Source organism: Gorilla gorilla, chromosome 9 (assembly GCF_029281585.2).
Source record: "Gorilla gorilla gorilla isolate KB3781 chromosome 9, NHGRI_mGorGor1-v2.1_pri, whole genome shotgun sequence".
NCBI lineage: Eukaryota > Metazoa > Chordata > Mammalia > Primates > Hominidae > Gorilla > Gorilla gorilla.
The window spans coordinates 19,108,313-19,125,912 of NC_073233.2; the positions used below are offsets into that span (position 1 = coordinate 19,108,313).

Genomic DNA, 17,600 nt, shown 5'->3' on the forward strand with positions numbered 1-17,600 from the left:
CTGGGAATCTGGCCCGGAGACGGCGTCCACCGCGCTCGAGAGCAACAATCTGCATCACCAGAAAGACAACTTCTCTACCCTACACTTGCAGACTTCCGCGAGTCCGGGAGCACTCAACGCAGCCACCCACGCTTCCGCGTCCCGGACTAGGGAAACTGAGGCACGGTAGGCGCGTCGCGCGCAACTCCTGCCTCGGCGCCTGCCCCCTGGAAGGAACCCAGGCTTCCAGAGTTCTTCGCGCGAGCGCAGGGACTTCCAAGCCGCGCAGCTCCCGTCCGCCCCGCCCCGCCCCGCCCCGGCTCGGGACAAAGCCCGGAGCCCGCGCCGGGAGACGGAGGGCGGCTCCCGCGCGAGCCACGCTCCCCCGTGGGCGCGAGACTCCGCCCAGCTGCCGAAAGCCCGCGCCCCAACGGCGAAGCAGCCGCACCGGTCCGCCCCGATTCCCCATGACGTCACCGGCGGCGGCAGGCCCCGCCTCCAGCCCCGGGCGGTAGGCCGCATGACGTCACCGAGGCCCCACCCCTCCGGAGCGAGTTCGGTCCTGGCGTTCATTTCATTCCTGTCCTCATTCCGAACATTCTTAGCATCGCTCGCGCCGCGCCGCGCCGCCTGAGCCGAGCCGAGCCTCTGCTGCCGCCGCCGCGGCCCCGCCGCCCGCCGCGGGCGCCCACCAAGCACTTTGCAGACTCGCTTCCACCCTGCGGGCCATTCCGCGCGGCGGGGCCCGGGCCCGGGGCGGCCGCGTCCAGGGACAGGCCATGCAGTGACGCCCCCCCACCCCTCCACCTTTGCCCGGAGCGCGGGCAGCAGCCCAGCGCGCCAGCCGGCCCCGGGGCAGGAGCGGTGCTAGGCAGGGGTGGGGTGGCCGGGCCCAGGGACCGGGAGCCGGGGAGGGAGCCGGGCACCGAGCAGAGGGCGGGGGAAGCGGCGCCGAAGTTTGCCTCGGACTCGCTGGGCGCTGCGGCGGCTCCCTGGGCCGAGGTAAGTTGGCGCGCGGGGCGGATGCTGGGGTGCGGGGGGCGCACGGGGCGGCGGGGGGCCGGCGGCGCGTCCCTCGCGGGCCGCTCTTTCTTTGCGGGCTCTGCTTTGTGTGCGACGGCGGGCGGGCACGCGGAGGGCCGCGGCCGGGCCCCCACACCCGCCTCCCCGCGCCCCCTCCGAGGTGAGCGGCCGGGCGCCGCCGCGCGACTTGCCAGGACGCCAAGTTGGGCCGTGCGCTGGGAGCCCGCGCGGCAACAGGCGGGCCCTGGAGGCGCCCGGCCGGCCGCGCCGCGCCCCCCGCGCGCCCCCTCTCCCGCCGCCTGCACGCGCACACACGCACACACCCTCGGGCGCCTTGGACGGGGTGCGCTGGGGAGCCAGAAGTTCGGAGCGAGCGCGGGCGGGCAGAGCCGCCGCCTCGGAGCCCGGAGCCGGCCCGCACCCCCCTGCTTTCGCCGCCGTCCCCCGGCGCCGGGTACCCCCGAGGCCGGCCCGGGTCTGCGCAGACTTGTGCCGCTGGCGGGGGGTTCGCTCCTTCTTCTCAAAGATGAAAAAGGGCACGGTCGTCTTTGCCGCTTCTCCAGGACTGTTGCTGCCGCTGCCGCCGCCGCTTCATTGCACATTCAAGTGGAAAATTTTCAGGAGTCAGCAGAAACATTGTGTCCAAAAAAGACTGAGTCGCAGTTACCACCAAACCCAGGAGGAGACTCTCCCTGGAAAACTTCCCTTCCCTTTCGGTAGGAAATACTGGGGGATTTGTTTGTTTATTGGAAGAGAAATGATCCCCGGGGGGGAGAAAATCTGGGTACACTTCTAGTCTTTGTTCGTAACAGCAACACTTGTTTTCAAAAGTCCAGAGTCCCGCTTTAAAGAAAGTTCAACTTCTGTGACTTTTCTTCTTTTTAAAAAAATAACGTTTGTGTTTTTTAAAAAATCAAAGCAATATTTTTAATGAGTCGAAAACAATGAGGGCTCACACCTCCCCTCTCATGAAAATAAATGAAATCCAGATCAGAATTTTCTTTGCTTTTAAATTGCTTTTTAAAAAAGATTTATTTAAAGTTGGATAGTGTCACTATATAAAAATATTTATGAAACAATGAAATACCAGCCACCAGCGTTTCTCAGGAGGCTTGTTAACTTCTTAGAAGCAAGTGGCTTCCTGTGATTTGCAGAAATGAAAATTGACCTCAGTGAGCCCTGGAAACTTAGAGACAGATGATGTTCCAGGAGCAGGGAATGTAAAAAGGCCCTGTTTAAAAACAGTGCCTTGGAAGGAGCCCAGGTCTTGGGATAGAAAGGTCTGTTAAGCCTGCCACATTTCAAAATAGTAAAAAGAAATACTAAAAACACTACACGTATTGCGAAGGAGCAGAACCTTATCAGTTCACAACAACCACAGATTTCTTTCTCGCCGCTTTCCACCTTGGTTGTTTTTGGAAGTTCAGGTGGTCTGATGGCTTGGGGTGCGCTAGTTGCCTGCAATGATTACCTGAGTAGACATATCCCTCCCTTCAGGGAGATGTGATCCACTGTGTAGTCACAGCCGGGAGTGGGCTCCTTTCTCTGCAGGCTGCAGTGAATCTTGCTGGTCTTCTACGGATAGGGGCTTCTCTGAGGCACAGATTGGGGAACAGTCTTCAGGCTACGCCCGGTGCTTCACCCTTTCACTGTTGGGTTTGTGCCCCCCTTCTGTAAACAGCAGGGTCTTCGGGTCCAAGCATATCTGAATGCTTACAAGGACTAGACTTAAATCCAACTTCCTTAGGAATCTTTTCCTCTTTAGAAGGAAATAGTAGAACTAATTACAAAGTGACTCAGGAAAGACAAATGGATTCGTTGAACCTTTTGTCAGTAGTGAGGTTTTGAATTGTTGAATTTTTGGGGAAAGGCTTATTTTTCTAATCTCACTGTTTCCATAAATGGTCACAGATATTTTTGTTTAGTGTTTCTTTGTATGTGCAACTCTGTGTTGAACTCTCAGGTTTCAGGTTTTAAACAGTTAACAATTCTTTTATTTATTGTTGGTATAAAAAATGATATCCATTACGGGTTCTTGCTGATGGTATCAAAATGCCAAGGTAGACTATTTTATTTTTACTTTAATGGTAAATATTATTTGATCTGCAGTTTTAGGGGAATATTAGAACTTTTTTTTTTTTTTAAAACGAGCTTGAAACAAAACCAGTATGACACTTTGCTTTGACAATATGGGTAAAGAAAATTATAGAGAAGAATCTGTGTAAATTCCTCCTCTGCGTGATCCTTTATAAAGTAATGAACTCCGGGGGACATGCCTGAGAGAGATTATTGGAGGGTTGGAGGGTTTTTTTTCTTTTCTTTCCCCAAAACAAAAACCAGGACTCACCATGACATATACTTAATTAAATTTAATTTAAAGGGGGAGGACATCCCAATTTAGTTTGAGCCAGACTGATAGGAATTTCTCACTGAGAGGCTTTTCCTTGCCTTGTGGTACAATGTGTGCCCAGGCCCCAGCAGCAAACTAATTACACATAAGGGCGGGTTTGGGAGGGCAGCCTGGGGGGAGTCGGCTTCCTCCTCCCTTTCCCATTTCCTCTCTCCCCCCACTTACTTTATACAGCAGGAATTATATATTAGTATACTCACTTGGGAGACTGGAGTCCCCTTTTATTTAGAAAAAGGAACAAATAAGTCATAAGGAAAAAAATGTTCGAGTTTTTTTCCCTGCTTGAGCTTCAGCAGTTTATAAACAATTTTGTGTTTTGTTGGTTCTTAGAATACAGAGCAACAATTATGAGGGCATTTCTTAACGGGAACATTTGGGAAGAATATACTTTTATCATCGGTGTTTAGATCATATTTGTCATTACATTTTCAGCAGAAAAGTATATAATATGAACAGTTTAAAGCATGTAGATCCCAAATATTAAATAGACTTTTGAAGAAATGAGCTGTGACATTAACAATATTTTAAGGTTGGTTGCTTCAGAAATGGATTGATCTCTCATACGTGGTGGTCATACAAGAGCCTGGGCATTTGTGGGATTACTTTTCTCTCTAATCTCATGTGTTATGTGTTAATTGTGAGCATAATTATGCTGCCTGCAAATGAAAATTGTGTCTTATCACTCAAGGTTAGTGCAAATAACTGTATGTATGATCTGGTGGACTTAAAAATGACCATATTCACATACAGACAGTAGGTGGATAACACTTTTAAGCTCCATTTTAGGCACTTGTACCCAGTAGAGAGATTGTGAAAGGGAAAATAAATAAATAAATAAATATGAAAGCTGTGTTTAGAGGTCAAATCTGTTTAGTGGTAAAACTTTAGGGTCTGTTTTCTCCAAAGACTGAAGAATGTGGCCAAAAGAAGTGTCCAGATTTCTCTGTAGAACTGCAAGAAAATGCAAGCCAACCTTGTTGTTAAATGCGAGCGTTACAGCTGCCCCTTTGGAGTTTAGTGACTGGAACTGCAAACTGCTAATGTCCAACTTTTGGACTCAGCCAGAAAAATATATTGTAAGCTTATTCCCCTTTGACAAACCTAGGCTGTGCTGCTGCTGGGCTGCTTGGGGACTGATTGATGGCTGGCACAATCTTTTATAGCTGCATGGTGCTTTTTCTTATTTTATAATAAGGCATAGATTACCTTGTGGTATTTAAGTTGCATCTAGAGTTGTGTTTGAACCACATCAGTGATATATTGTATTCTTTCATATTCATAAAAGTGATAAAATCAGGTAATTCAAGTCCATCCTACGCACTTCATATTCAGGGTCGAGCTTTTTGACAGACACCTTATTTAGACCTTGTTGTATTGCAATTACTGTGTACCTCTGAAATCAGGGAAGTTCTGGGGCTTCCCTCTTCTTGGGATGGTTTGTGGAGTGCTAGTATATTTGGATCTAAATACTTGGAGTGTTTTTCTGTGGCTTTTTATTTTTTGTTTCAAAGCTGTGAACTCTTGAGTGTCCTCAATCTGTAAGATTCTCATTATGAGCTTCGTGGTCCATATTTGAATTTGGAATTGAAATTTGACCATTTTTTCAAATACATTCCAGTTTTGTAGTGGTACAGAATAGGGTAGCTTTGAAATATGTGTTTTATTTTAGTCAAAGTAAAAATGGGATGCCCTGGTGGGTGGGTTTTCAGGATGATGTTTCTTACAAGGGTAGGTTACTCTTAGCTTTTAAATTCTCCTTTTGGTCCACTGACTTTTTGCATAGTTGAGAGGATTCTCAAAAAAATAGTTTCCAATAGTCCGGGAGTCTTGGCTAACCGTGAAACTCACTCGTTTCCTCTTCTTGATTGGATAATGGTAGTAGTGGTGGTGGTGGTGGTGGTGGTGGGGAGTAGGGGGAAGGTCCTCGTAAAAAGCTATCTTTTTTCTACCTTTGTGGCAGGCCAAGGGAAGGGTGTGTTGCATGCACTACACCCACCCCGGCTTGTTTAAAACTGGTCTTTACTATCCTAATGCAATGCTTTCTATCCTTTTTCATGATTCACATTTGTTTTGAAGGCTCTGTCCTAGGATTTCATTAGCAGTTTTAATTTGCAGGCATGGGACCCTGGAAAATGGGCTTAAAAGAAAAAGCTGGCTTGTTGATGAACAAGTTAAGCATCCATCATCTCTAATGGGAAATTCTGGTTGCTTTTAGGCATCTGACAGGTTTAGATGTATGTGTAAAGTGACTGAAACACTCTTGACTGGGAATATACAACACTGTTGTTCTTACTGATACATAAACTGAAAAACTGCTGCTAATGGTGGGAAATGTTAATTATGTGAGAACATATTGAACTTATATTCTCTGGCATGAACTTTTTTAAAAAAATGCATCAACTGTGCTGCTTTTTTTTTTTTAATAGGCACAGCTTTCTAATTATCATAATTCAGTTCAGCTCTGCTCTTGGATGGTGTTCAAGTGCAATCTCAATTTAACTTGAAAGGGGATTTTTTTTTTAAACTTGGAATGTTTAAGAAAATTTGAAAAGTTCATCCAAGAATGTTGTCTGCTTAGGTGTGAGTAAATCTAGGGGAATGAAATGAGTGCCTTTGTGTAATAATTCAATAGATCTGAATATTAAGAAAGAGACTGTTTTTTTGCTTTGCTCTGTATCCAAGCATTTTTGTATAACCTGATGCTACATACTGCTGAGTTCTCTTTGAAAACCAGTGTTTTTCTAATAGATAGTAAACTAAATAAATGAATATTTTATTACCATCTGCAAAAATGGGAGTCTTTTAAGAGAGCAGAAATACAAAATTGTTATGAATTTATTTGACAGAAATCATTGTTAATCTTTTATACCAGCCAAGCCTTTAGAAGGTAATTGCTTTATCTGTTCCTTCTTTACTCTGTGACTTGATGGCATTTTGTGAAGGGAGTCGTCTTTGACGGCTTTCATCCCAGTGTCTGTATCCCTTAATTTTTCTTTGACTTTAATAGCTTTTCAAAGAAAAAAACTAAATGAAGCCCAAGCGCCTAATCCTCCAGGAATCAATTTTAATTGTAAGAAAGAACAACTTAGATGGGCCTTCCGACTTTCGTCCAGCCTGACTCCTTCTGCTGAGATGCGGAGAGCCCGCGGAAACCAAATGACTTCATTTGCTCTGGCACTTAAGAACCGAATTCACTTCCGTGGTGGTGAAATAAAAGGAGCCAAGTGTTTTAAATAGCCACTCCCCGAGGCCCGCCCGCCCGAGCCTGTTGAGAAAAGCGCATTGTCTGCTTGCAGCTCTAGCTGGGAGCCTGCCTGGCTCGCCCTCCCCCACTGGGCAGCTCCATTTCTGAAGTTGACATCTGGTTTTCTCTCTGTTCACCTGATCTATCCCCGTACACGTGCTCACATGCAGACTGCATGCATGCATTCTGCAGGTAACAGGGATTTGTGACATTAAGTGTGTGTGTGTTTCAAATCCCTACTGGGATAGGGGGAGGAACAAAGCTAATGGCACAAAATAAAATGTAAACACAGTAGCTGCCCCACATGCCGCCGCTGCTGGGTTTCTGTCTGATGGTGCTTTCTGGGTAGGCGTGCCTATTGTTATGGCAGCAACAGGCGGCAGAACTTGGGGCACCATATGGCGGATGTGGGCCTCAGATAAGCTGTCTGGTAATTTAGCTTATCAATAGCATTTTGATATGCTTCATTTTCAGATCACCCATTACTGTGGCTGGGGGTGTCTTGGGGGCTAACTGATTCTGAAACCATTGTGAGCGGATGCTTCCTTTGGTGGAATCTCTTTCAATCCTTTCTCCCTGGCTGCCTTTTCATCTCAAAGCCTTTGAGAGACAATGCTGGTTAGAGTTAGAGCTCCATTAGCTGAAGGAACCATCAGCCCCATCTTGAAATCCTGGGCACTTAGAAGACCTTGTCATGTATTGTCATTGAGAGAAAAACAGAAAACAGATACTTAATAACATTTCATATTGTCCGAGCCGAGAAATTCTCTTAATTCAAAGTTGCTTTTGCTTTAAATATTGAAGCAGTAAGTTTGATACTGTTTTTAAATTTTGATGAAAGGTTTCTAGTTTTGTTATGCATTCAGAATACCTCCCTCATTTCCTTTCATCTTTAAATTTTACCTTAGCCGTAAAATGCAAAAATTATTACCATTTATATAATTTGAAATCAGGGAATGTGCCGTTTGTAATTTGGAGGCAAGAAGCAGCTTCCTTCATGCTTAGAAATTGTGAAAGTGGAAAATGCTTCCAGAACACCACTCAAGTGTCCAGTGAAGCTGAAGCAAAACTAAAATCTCCCCTACTGATGGATTGGTAGGGGAACTCTTGCCTCAGCTGGAGCCAGCTTAGGGAATCTGCACTTAGTAGGTGGCTCAGTGGAAGTCTGATGGTGTGCATGACCATGTGCTCATCACCCACGTGACCCTCATTCACCAAATACTTGTGTCTCTGATACATGGCAGGCATGGGAGAAGCTAGGGCGAGGCTGTCTGCCCCGCTCCTGTCTCCCGCTGCCTGCGTGTTCTCACTCACCTTTCCAGGCCCTGCACCTTTTCTCACATTTTGCCTTTTGGGTTTTTCATTCAGGGCACATAGATCCATTTACATGGCTAATTCAGGATGGTTCTGACTGAAACCCAGGTCAGCCTCTTTCTGTTCCTGCTCCAGGAAGCTCCTGCCACATCAGTGGTTCCCACCTTAGCGTGTGCACTGCAGCCTCCATGGAGCTTTTACAGCCTGGGCACCACCTGTGGAGGCTTAGGTGGGTTGTGGTAGGTGCAGTGTGTCTGTATTTCTGAAAGGCCCCATCATAACATCCGCTCCTGGCTGGGAACCATTGATCTAGATATTCTAATTTTTGTCTGCAGATAGAATCAGGTTAAATTTGGCCACTTCTAATTCTGAGTGTGATTTTCTTCCCTCAATATTTGTGAGGCAGTGTACCTAGGAACATAGGCTGAATCTTTATGGAATTCACTAAGATGTTCTTCATTGGTTTTAAAGATAAGCCTGCACAAAACTAAGGTCTCACCTTTCGATCCAGGGGAAGCAATAAAATGAACCAGAACCACCTTCTCTGTGCTCGGCATTCATTTACCTCGTGGGAGTGTAGCAGTTGTTTCCAGATGGGATTGTAGAGGTGTGTGTCACGGTTACTGGTGAGGGGCTTGAGAATGGAGTTCTGTCTGGCTGCTTATAGAGGTTTTGCTTTCTGAGTAGCAGGGATGCTCCTAGAGGTCCTTGGGTGGTATGCCTGGTGTTGGAAAATGAGGGGGTAGGAAGGGTAATCCTGACGGCTTTCTGGAGATGAACTGTGGATAAACCACCATGTTTTTCATTTTTTCCTTCCTTGTCTCTTCCCTTCACCTTGGGCACTTTGAAATCCAGATGCTCCTGGTTTTCATGGAGCTACTACTTGCCACTGAGCGTTTAAACATTTATGGGTGCTACTGTGTGCCAGGGATTTAGTAATTAGGAAAAGGTGGCTAATGAACAGCGATCAGTAAAACTCCCCTGCCCGGCAGAGTTTACAGATTAGCAAGGAAAACAGGCATGTACAGAGGTCATGGCAATCCAGTGGGAAAGTTGTGTGTATGGTATTTCGTGAGTTCCAAGGTACACATTTTTAACATGCTTGAACATTTTTGAAATTGGGATGTGTTTGACAATCATGGCTGGCCAGGTGGTGGTAATGACCCTTGATGTTGCATGCGCTCACCAAAGCCTGTGGAGTGAATGCAGTGGAGAGGAAAAAAATCCCAGAGTCAGTAGTGAGCATTCCTAAGAATACCCTTGTTGTTACAGAGGGTGATAGTGTATGGACACTGATCACTCTGAGAAGTTACTTTAGCTTATGTTACCCGATTTATTTAGCTTGTGTTTTCCTTTTTATGTAGGCATAAGATTGATAGAGGGTAAAAAGTTTCAATATGTATAAAATAATATTTCTAAGTGATAAGCATTGTGACATCATTTGTTTCACAGTAGTACGTCTGAAATAAAATCCTGCTGCATCTTACCGGCAGTCGTGTCTTGGGGTTAGTGAAATGTTGAAACAACACGTTTGCATCTCTAGTCCTAAGGATCTGGGAGGTTATACATTATGGATGGGTGGTGCCTTGAGGGTTGATTTGAGGGAGTGGGGTTTTTTACACGTTTATATTTTTTAGGAGCATGGATTTCCTTATGTAACATCAGAATAAAGGGGAAACATACTTACTGGGGTAAGCCCTCATGATACATCTGAAGAGCTGTGTTGCCCTGTGGTAGGAACTGAGGAGGGCTTTGTGGAGGAAGTGATGTTGGAGTTGGGCTTTGAAGGAACAGGGGGATTTTTTCCAGATGCCATTTTGGGGGGTGAGTTGGGAGTAGGTTGTTAGAAAATAAACAAACCTTGTGAAATATTCTCCTGAGTAATGAACTTAACCCTCACATATCGATACGGTTTGTTGCCAGTAATGGGCTACTACAGATTTGAAACTTGGCTGTGAGGAATTAATTGAAAGGAGTAGGAGGGGGGAACTGATTGACATGAACAGTGGGCTGTTTCCTGATTTTGGTTTGGAAAAGACAGGATAATGTGGGTTCAAAATCACAGATTTGGAATTGGACACACGTTGGCTCAGCTACTTGCTAGTGTGGCCTTGCACAAATTACTTGTTCTCTGCAAGCCTCGGTGTCCCTATCTATAAATTTCAGTTGTGCCCACTATATACCAGACACATGGTATGGTGAATGCTCAGTAAATAGCAACTGCAAATGTCATGTTGCATAATAGATCTTTAAGGATTTTCTGCCAAGTCACCCTGGACAGTGACCCTTGAGGAACACCCAAGGCTGAGGCATTTACTTAGAATCTGAGCCGGATTCCTGGTCTCAGGCAAACAGATAGAAATCTAGGAGAGGCTGAGGCAAGCCCATAAAGCCCTTGACCATTAATCGCTTTGAACCACACTTCCCTTATTCATAAAGTGGAGGAAATCCATCAGTAAATACATAATATTTGAGGTCATTCCTTACCCAGTATTAATTAAATGGAAATGCTTCAAAAACTGGATAGCATGGTGCAACTTCATCTGTCTAAAAGAAAACCTTTTCCTTAGCTTCTTGCTTGAAAGCCACACTCCTAACATTGGGGTTGGGTTGTAAAAGTTCTTTTGTAAGTGGTTGAATGGAACTCATCTTTTCATAGCAAAACAATGCTTAGGGTCTTCGGCCTTCTTGTAAAACCATTGCATAATCCCCCCTGGGGTGCAGAGGGCATTCAGCTTCAGGTGCGGAGAAGAAAGGTACTTTTGCTGCCCTCATTGCACCTCTTAATACCTGCTTTGGGCTAGCTGCTTAGCTTCTCTGTGCCCGCAGTTTCTCCATCTGGAAAATGGGGATGATGTTATCTACTTGGAAGAGTTGGAGTAAAGTTTAGATTAGGTAAGTGCTGGCTCGGTAGGCTAGAGCTGTAGGTGTGGCTGCTGTTAAAACCTAGGCCATTTGTTTCTCTCAGTACTGCAAGCTCCAGAGATAAATCTTTGCCCCTCTCCTAAGACTCGCTTCCTCTGGGCCTTAAATGTCACTCAAATAATAATTCACACTCATGTGAATGAATCGTTGCCCATCTCTTTAGCCAGTGTATTTGCATGTTTAAGAGGATGTTTGTGAATTCCAGTGCCTAACTCCAGGTACTTCCTGGGTAGATGAGCTGAGTTCCTTCTGGAAGCTGGTGATAGAACCTTGTGTTTTCGAAGTCAGCTGGCTTAAGCTGGTCCTGCTCTGCTCACATTCCCAGCTACACTTCTGGGTGTGTCAATGTCCCTGTGTTTTTAGATCTGGGCCACTCCTGGTGACTGGTCTGAGCAGTTAAGATTGCTTTGTGTGAGCCTGGGCCAGGGACCACCTGCATTTTATTGACATCTTTTCTTGTTGTCTCTTAAGCAGTGTATAGACATGTGTGCTAATTAATCTGGTTTCCCAGTCTTTAAAAAAATTAAAATGAAGACTTATTGAGGGAGGAGAGTAGTCTGGTTGAGGAGAGAGACTTAGATTCAGGCAGGCTGACAGTGGATGAGGGGAGAAAATATATTTAAAAGCACTTATTCACAACCCTGGGAGTCTACTAAAAGTACTGAATTACATACTTCAAAAGGGTGAACTTTATGGTATGTGAATCATATCTCATAAAGAAATAAAACCCTGGATCTAGTCACCACACAGAACAGCATCTTGTCATGCCCACCATGGTATCCCCAGCACTCTGGCTGTCATGTTTTTCGGTGATCGAGTGATTAAAAACTGATAATCAGACCTAATAAGAAGAGTTTCTACCAGTTGGTTTTAGAGAGGAGCCAGGAAAAAACATATAGTTCGTTTCACAGATAAACAGTAGTAGTATTTAAAATGAAACTTTTTTACTTTAGAAAGAATCAGTTTCAATAATGTGGAATGATGTGCTCCCTAATGATAAATGTTTACCATGGTAACCCATCCTTATGGACTGTACTTTTAAACAATCCAGTAACTAAGTCATAAAGGATAAAGTGGGAGATCATGAAGAGGAGACACCTGGAAGGCATGGGAGGCCACAAATCAGTCATTGAATCTGATTTGCAGATTGACTTAAGAATGGGAGAAAATGGACCTAGAATCAGGTTAATGTGTACCTCAAGTTTCAGGCTCTGCTCTACCTAGCTTTTTTCTTAATTTTAACTTGGTCTTCCTTGTTCCTGTGTCCATCCACCAGATCCTGGCTGCCTTCCTCCTGGTTACTGTTTGTGGCAGTTTTGCCTATTTGTATTTTCTACAGGGCTGCCCTTTATGGTTCCCCATGGCTGAGTACCTGTTTGCCTGGTATAATCCTGGTTTATGTTGCTTCTCTTGGCATAATCCTTAAAGAACCCTCCTTTACTATCAAAATGTCCCAGTTTGGATGATAAATTATATGCCTATGGTACTAATAGGAAATTGTCAGGGAAACTGGCAGACTAGACTTTTCTAGAATGGAGAGAAAATCCCAGGCAGGAGGGCTTTGTGGTGTCTTGGTATTGAGCTCATAACAGTATTACTTTTGAAGGACTGTCCCAGGCCATTTCTGAGGCCAGAGCTACAATAGAGGGGAATTTCAGGAAACAACTTTCCCTTCAAACCTGTGCCATTTCAACCAAATTGTTTCAAACCTTGTTCTTTTCTGTGGATGCACTCATAAGTATTTTTTTTAAAAATAATTCTCATCATTCACAGGAATGATTCAGCATTGGTTCATTTCCTTTTAGACCAAAAAAGTTTAATTTAGAAAGAAGTTTTTTTTCAGTGGTATTCTGAAAGGTTGGTTTGTACTGTATGAAATTGGGGGATTTCAGATTATATTTTAGAACCTGTGGTCTTGGCACTCTTGACATTCTTAGGTTTCAAACTCACTTACCTTTGTTCTGAGGGAGACTGTGTAATGGTGTCCTATGATGCACCTAAATAGATAAGCCAGAGAACATGGAGTGGAATTTTAGAAATTTTAAAAGAAATTTTAGTACTTTTAGAACTTTGTCTAAAACCAAAAGTAATCGGAATGACACTGTTCAGTTCCTGGTGGTTCTTTTGACACCACTGTTTAGTTATTTTGTGATGTGCCTTAGGCAGTGACTTCAGGCAGGAGTGGAGGTGTTCAGTCCAGTGTTTCAGCTCTGACCAAAACAATGGCGTCTAGACTTTGCTGTTGAGAACTCTGCTGGAGAACTGTTACCTTGTTGGGGTGGTTCACTGGGAGAAGGCATTTGAGGGTCCTCCAAGTGCTGGGTCTTGGTCTCTCCACTTCTAGCTGGTGTGGAAGGAAGTCCTGGTTGGGAATCCTCTGCTATGGCTCTTCCAGTGACCTTAGGTAAGTCATTTGAAAATCTTTGGTTTATCTTTCTGGGAAGATGATGCTGTACTGCCTCTTGCCCCTCTAGCTGTTTTTTGTGCTGTGCTTTTGATTAAAGAGAGAAAATGTGTGAGCCCTTAGGCAGAAAGGTCCTGGAAAACTTATCTTATCATACCATCCATAACCCTCAAAGACAGGTTTTGTTGGGGAGGAGCAGTACTGCTGAGTTCACTTTTAGTTGTGCTCATTCCTGGGCTTCTTGGATAGGAAGGGAAGGCTGACAGGCCAGGTTCTGTCTTAAGCCCATATAAGAGTTGCAATTGTAGTTGAAGAAGGTGAAGCTCAGAGAAGTTTAGTGACCTACCCAACATCACACAGCTACACTTTAAAACCAGTTCTTTATCTGTGTGACTCCACAGCTGTCAGGCTAACAAAGGACTGCACATCAAGTCACCTATCAGGTTTTCTTGTGGCATTTGAAGGGAGTTAAGATAGATTGTGCCATTGAAACAAAGGTAGGCTTCTCATTTAGTGTATTTGCCCAGAAAAATGAGGACACAATACTTGTATTTTCTTGGTGGCCCATTTTACTCCCTCTTACAAACATATGGCTAAGGTCTTGAAAAGTTGGGTGTGTCTCAGTTGAGCCTTTCAGAGATTACTTATCCTACCCCATTCACGTCTCCCCTGTGGTTTCAGTCCTCCAGGACTGTGGGGACCAGTACCCCTCACCCCCGTGACTGGTTATACTCACCGTTGAGAGAGAAGGGGGCAGGACTCCTCCGGGCCAGGCTAATCCAAACTATTCTCTAGGTGGGTGTAGTGGGTAGGGGGGACTGCTGTAGTTTGGAAGTTTGGAACTGGACCTGCCAGTTTATCTGGTTTTGCTTTGGAATGTGCTGTGTTGGCAGGCAGGCAGAATAAGTTAGCCCCCTCCATCACCCTGTAGGCCTAGATATGGAAATGGCCTCATGCTGGGGATAGGGTTTAGGCAGATGACCTTGACTTCACTTGTTGAGAATGGGAGTGCTTGGGAACCTGCTGAGATGGGGTGAATTTCTCTCTTCCCACCCAGGTGACCAGCTTAGCCTGTGATAGGTGATGGGCAGTGATGGGGCAGCTGGCAGAAGAGAGTTAACTGTGCTTGCCCAGAGCCCTTCATAATCAGGACTCTGAAAAAGACACTGGGTCTTTGAAATGGGGTTGTTTACAGGGTTGATACCCCTCTTTGACACCTTGGTTGGTTTTTGGTGGGAGGCAGTGGGGCTGGTTGATACAATCTTTTCCTCCTGTCTACCTGTTTCTGGTGTCTCTCAGCTAAAAGGTGTGTGATCACTGATTGCCAGTTTTTAGGACTCTGTGCTCATGACTTTCCCCGCTTCCCAACTTGCTTGTACCTTCTTAGTCTTCATGCATTTCTTAAATTCTTCCCAGGTGGTTCTGTTAGCTGTTTTGGTGTTGTCCTAACCGTGCAGTTCTTACTAGTGCTTGGTGTATTTAGTAAGGGAGCCGGAAAGCATGGCTTGGAGGTCAGATCTTGGTTGCAGCCCCAGTTCTGCCTATTGGCTGTGTGATTTTGAGTAAGTGATTAACTCTATCTCGGCTTCTTGTTTCCTCCTCTGCAAAGTGGAGAAAATAATAGTACTTCTCCACATGTGAGTTTAAATGAAATATAGCGAATGACCCACTGTCAGTCTCTCTGTTGGTTCCCCCAACCCATGGAGAAGTCTCTTGCTCCCTCCACTCTCCAGTTTCTCAGTTCAGGGTCCTGAGGTTTTCCTCCCGAATAACATAGGCTGGTCTGACTGGAGGTCATTTATTTGCCTTTTCATCTTCCTCCTTTGGGTTTAGTTTTAAGCTTTGCCCCAGCTTTCCCTCTTGCTGGATTTCCTGCTTTGTTGTTTTTCTGTTTTTTTTTTTGTTTATTTGTTTTGTTTTTAAATTTTTAGTTTGACAGGCTATTTCCCTTTTGTTTTCATATTTTCTGTTGTCTCTCCCTCCTCCCTGGAAAACACATCCACCCTTCCCGCCTTCACTTTTCACCCTTTCTTCTCTGCTTTTATCACTTTAAGATCTCAGAGACTCTACCCTGCAGTTCACTACATTTCACCAAAAATGGTCATCAGAAAAGCACCACTTCTGCTCTCTTTAACACTGGATTGAATCTGTTGGCTTATAGAGTTCCCAGCACTCTTGATAGTTGTTACTATTTTGGAATAACATAACTCATTCTCATCCGCATTATGCTTATGAACTTGTGGAATGACACAGGTTTCCTTCACTTATCTGTTTGACCTTGGGCAACCTCTTTATCCTTCTGAACCACGGTTTCCTAACCCCTGAAATGGACATAGAAGTGCCTTCCTTATGGGTTATAGTGCAGGTTCAGTGAGGGTGAGCACAGTGCTGACTCGCAGAGAAGTGTCTCATAAATGTTAGCTGCTGCTGCTAATTATGATTGTGACTACCATCATCCAGCAGCTGTGAAGTAGAGTGCCAAGTACCTCTTCTGTAGCATCTGTCTCTCTTTTTGAAGGAGGGGGTCAGGAGCAGAATCTTATTTTTATTTTAGATTTTCAGTGTCTTTGCTTTGGGAAAGTTTAGTACAGTAGAGGGCAATTGAACCCCTGTGCACCCATTATCACCCAGCAGCAATCATCACCTCATGGCTATTCTTGTAAACTCCTGGCTCCTCTCCCACCAGATTATTTGGAAGCAATCCTAGTTGTCATACCGTTTCATCTGTAAATTAGTACATATTTTAAAAATATGACTATTTTTTAAAAAAAACAACCAACTATGATACCGTGATCACACCAGCACTGTAATAACTCCTTAATGTTGGCCGGGCACGGTGGCTCACTCCTGTAATCCCAGCACTTTGGGAGGCTGAGGTGGGCGGATCATGAGGTCAGGAGATGGAGACCATCCTGGCTAACACAGTGAAACCCCGTCTCTACTAAAAAATACAAAAAATTAGCCAGGTGTGGTGGCGGGCGCCTGTAGTGCCAGCTACTCCCGAAGCTGAGGCAGGAGAATGGCGTGAACCCAGGAGGCGGAGCTTGTAGTGAGCTGAGATTGCGCCACTGCACTCCAACCTGGGCGACAGAGTGAGACTCCGTCTCAAAAATAATAATAATAATAATAATAATAAGCCCTTAACGTCAAATATCTAGTCACTGTTTGGATTTCCTTGATTGTCTCATAAATGTTTTTTCATAGTTGGCTGGTCTAGATGAGGGTCCCAAACCAGAGCAACAGGTTATATTTGGTTGCTGTGTTTCTTAAAACTCTTTAAATCGCATCCCCACCTTTCTTGTAATTGATTTGTTACAGAAGCCCCTGTGTTTCTCTTCTAGACTGCCTCGTTCTGGATTTTGCAGTTGTATCTCCATGGTGCTGTGTATTTTATTCTCTTATCCTCTGTATTTCCTATAAATGGGAATTTAGATGTTGACATTTGATCTAATTCAGGGGTTTTTAAAAACCTTTTTGATGCAAATATTTCATAGCTACTATTCTACCAGGAGGCACACAATGTACAGTGTCACTTTTTCTGTGATGTTAGTGCCATTGATTGATGATCTCTGCCTGTATCTATTATTTCATGTAGTTTTTGCAAACTGGTGGTTCTCTGATACTCTAGTTCTCTTTTTGGAGACAGGTCTCATTCACTCTGTCACCCAAGCTAGAGTGCAGTGGTGCGATCTTGGCTTGCCGTAGCCTTGACTTCCTGGGCTCAGGTGATCCTCTGACCTCAGCCTCCTAAATAGATGGGACTGTCAGTGCGCCACCATGCCTGGCTAGTTTTTTAGTTTTTTTGTAGAGACAGGGTTTCATCACTCAGGCTGGTCTGAAACTCCTGGGCTCAAGCGATCTGCTCACCTCGGCTTCCCAAATTGCTGAGATTACGGGTGTGAGTCATCTCACCCAACCCATTCCTCTTTTTATGGAGAAGGTTTCTCTTAGCAACTATATGGTTAACCTAGCATATAGTTTGTAAAGGAAAGATAGTTTTTTTTTTGTTTTGCATATCATTAGGCAATCACTGATTTTAAATTATTGAATGTGTTTCAGTCCATTGCAGTTCCTCCTCTTACTGATGCTCAAATTGTTTCATCTTTGGCCAGTGGGAATTTCTTTAGTTGGCTCCTGTGGCCTTTTGATGTGACCCTATTAATAGTCTTTTATAGTTTCGTTGCTGTCCAACCTCTTGTGTATTCTGGGAGATAGAATGAACCATTTCTGCAGAGTTTGGGTTCCTTTTAGTGAGAAATGGAGTTTCCAGGCTATGATGTGTATGCTGGGTTCTCTGCTTT

At 44.8% G+C, this 17,600-nt stretch overlaps 1 protein-coding gene across 5 annotated transcripts in view; it reads left to right on the top strand.

Moving 5' to 3' along the window:
* Window positions 1–554: 554 nt before the first annotated feature.
* TEAD1 (TEA domain transcription factor 1) overlaps window positions 555–17,600 on the top strand; it is a 269,685-nt gene continuing 252,639 nt past the window's right edge. For 3 of the 5 annotated variants that reach the window (XM_055356266.2, XM_063710976.1, XM_055356269.2), the window contains exons 1-2: window positions 852–981; window positions 1,566–1,718. The gene's annotated coding sequence lies outside the window, so the exon portion shown is untranslated. Of the gene's footprint in view, window positions 982–1,565; window positions 1,719–17,600 lie in introns of all 5 variants that reach the window. The other 2 variants (XM_055356268.2, XM_055356270.2) reach the window with 1 other exon arrangement.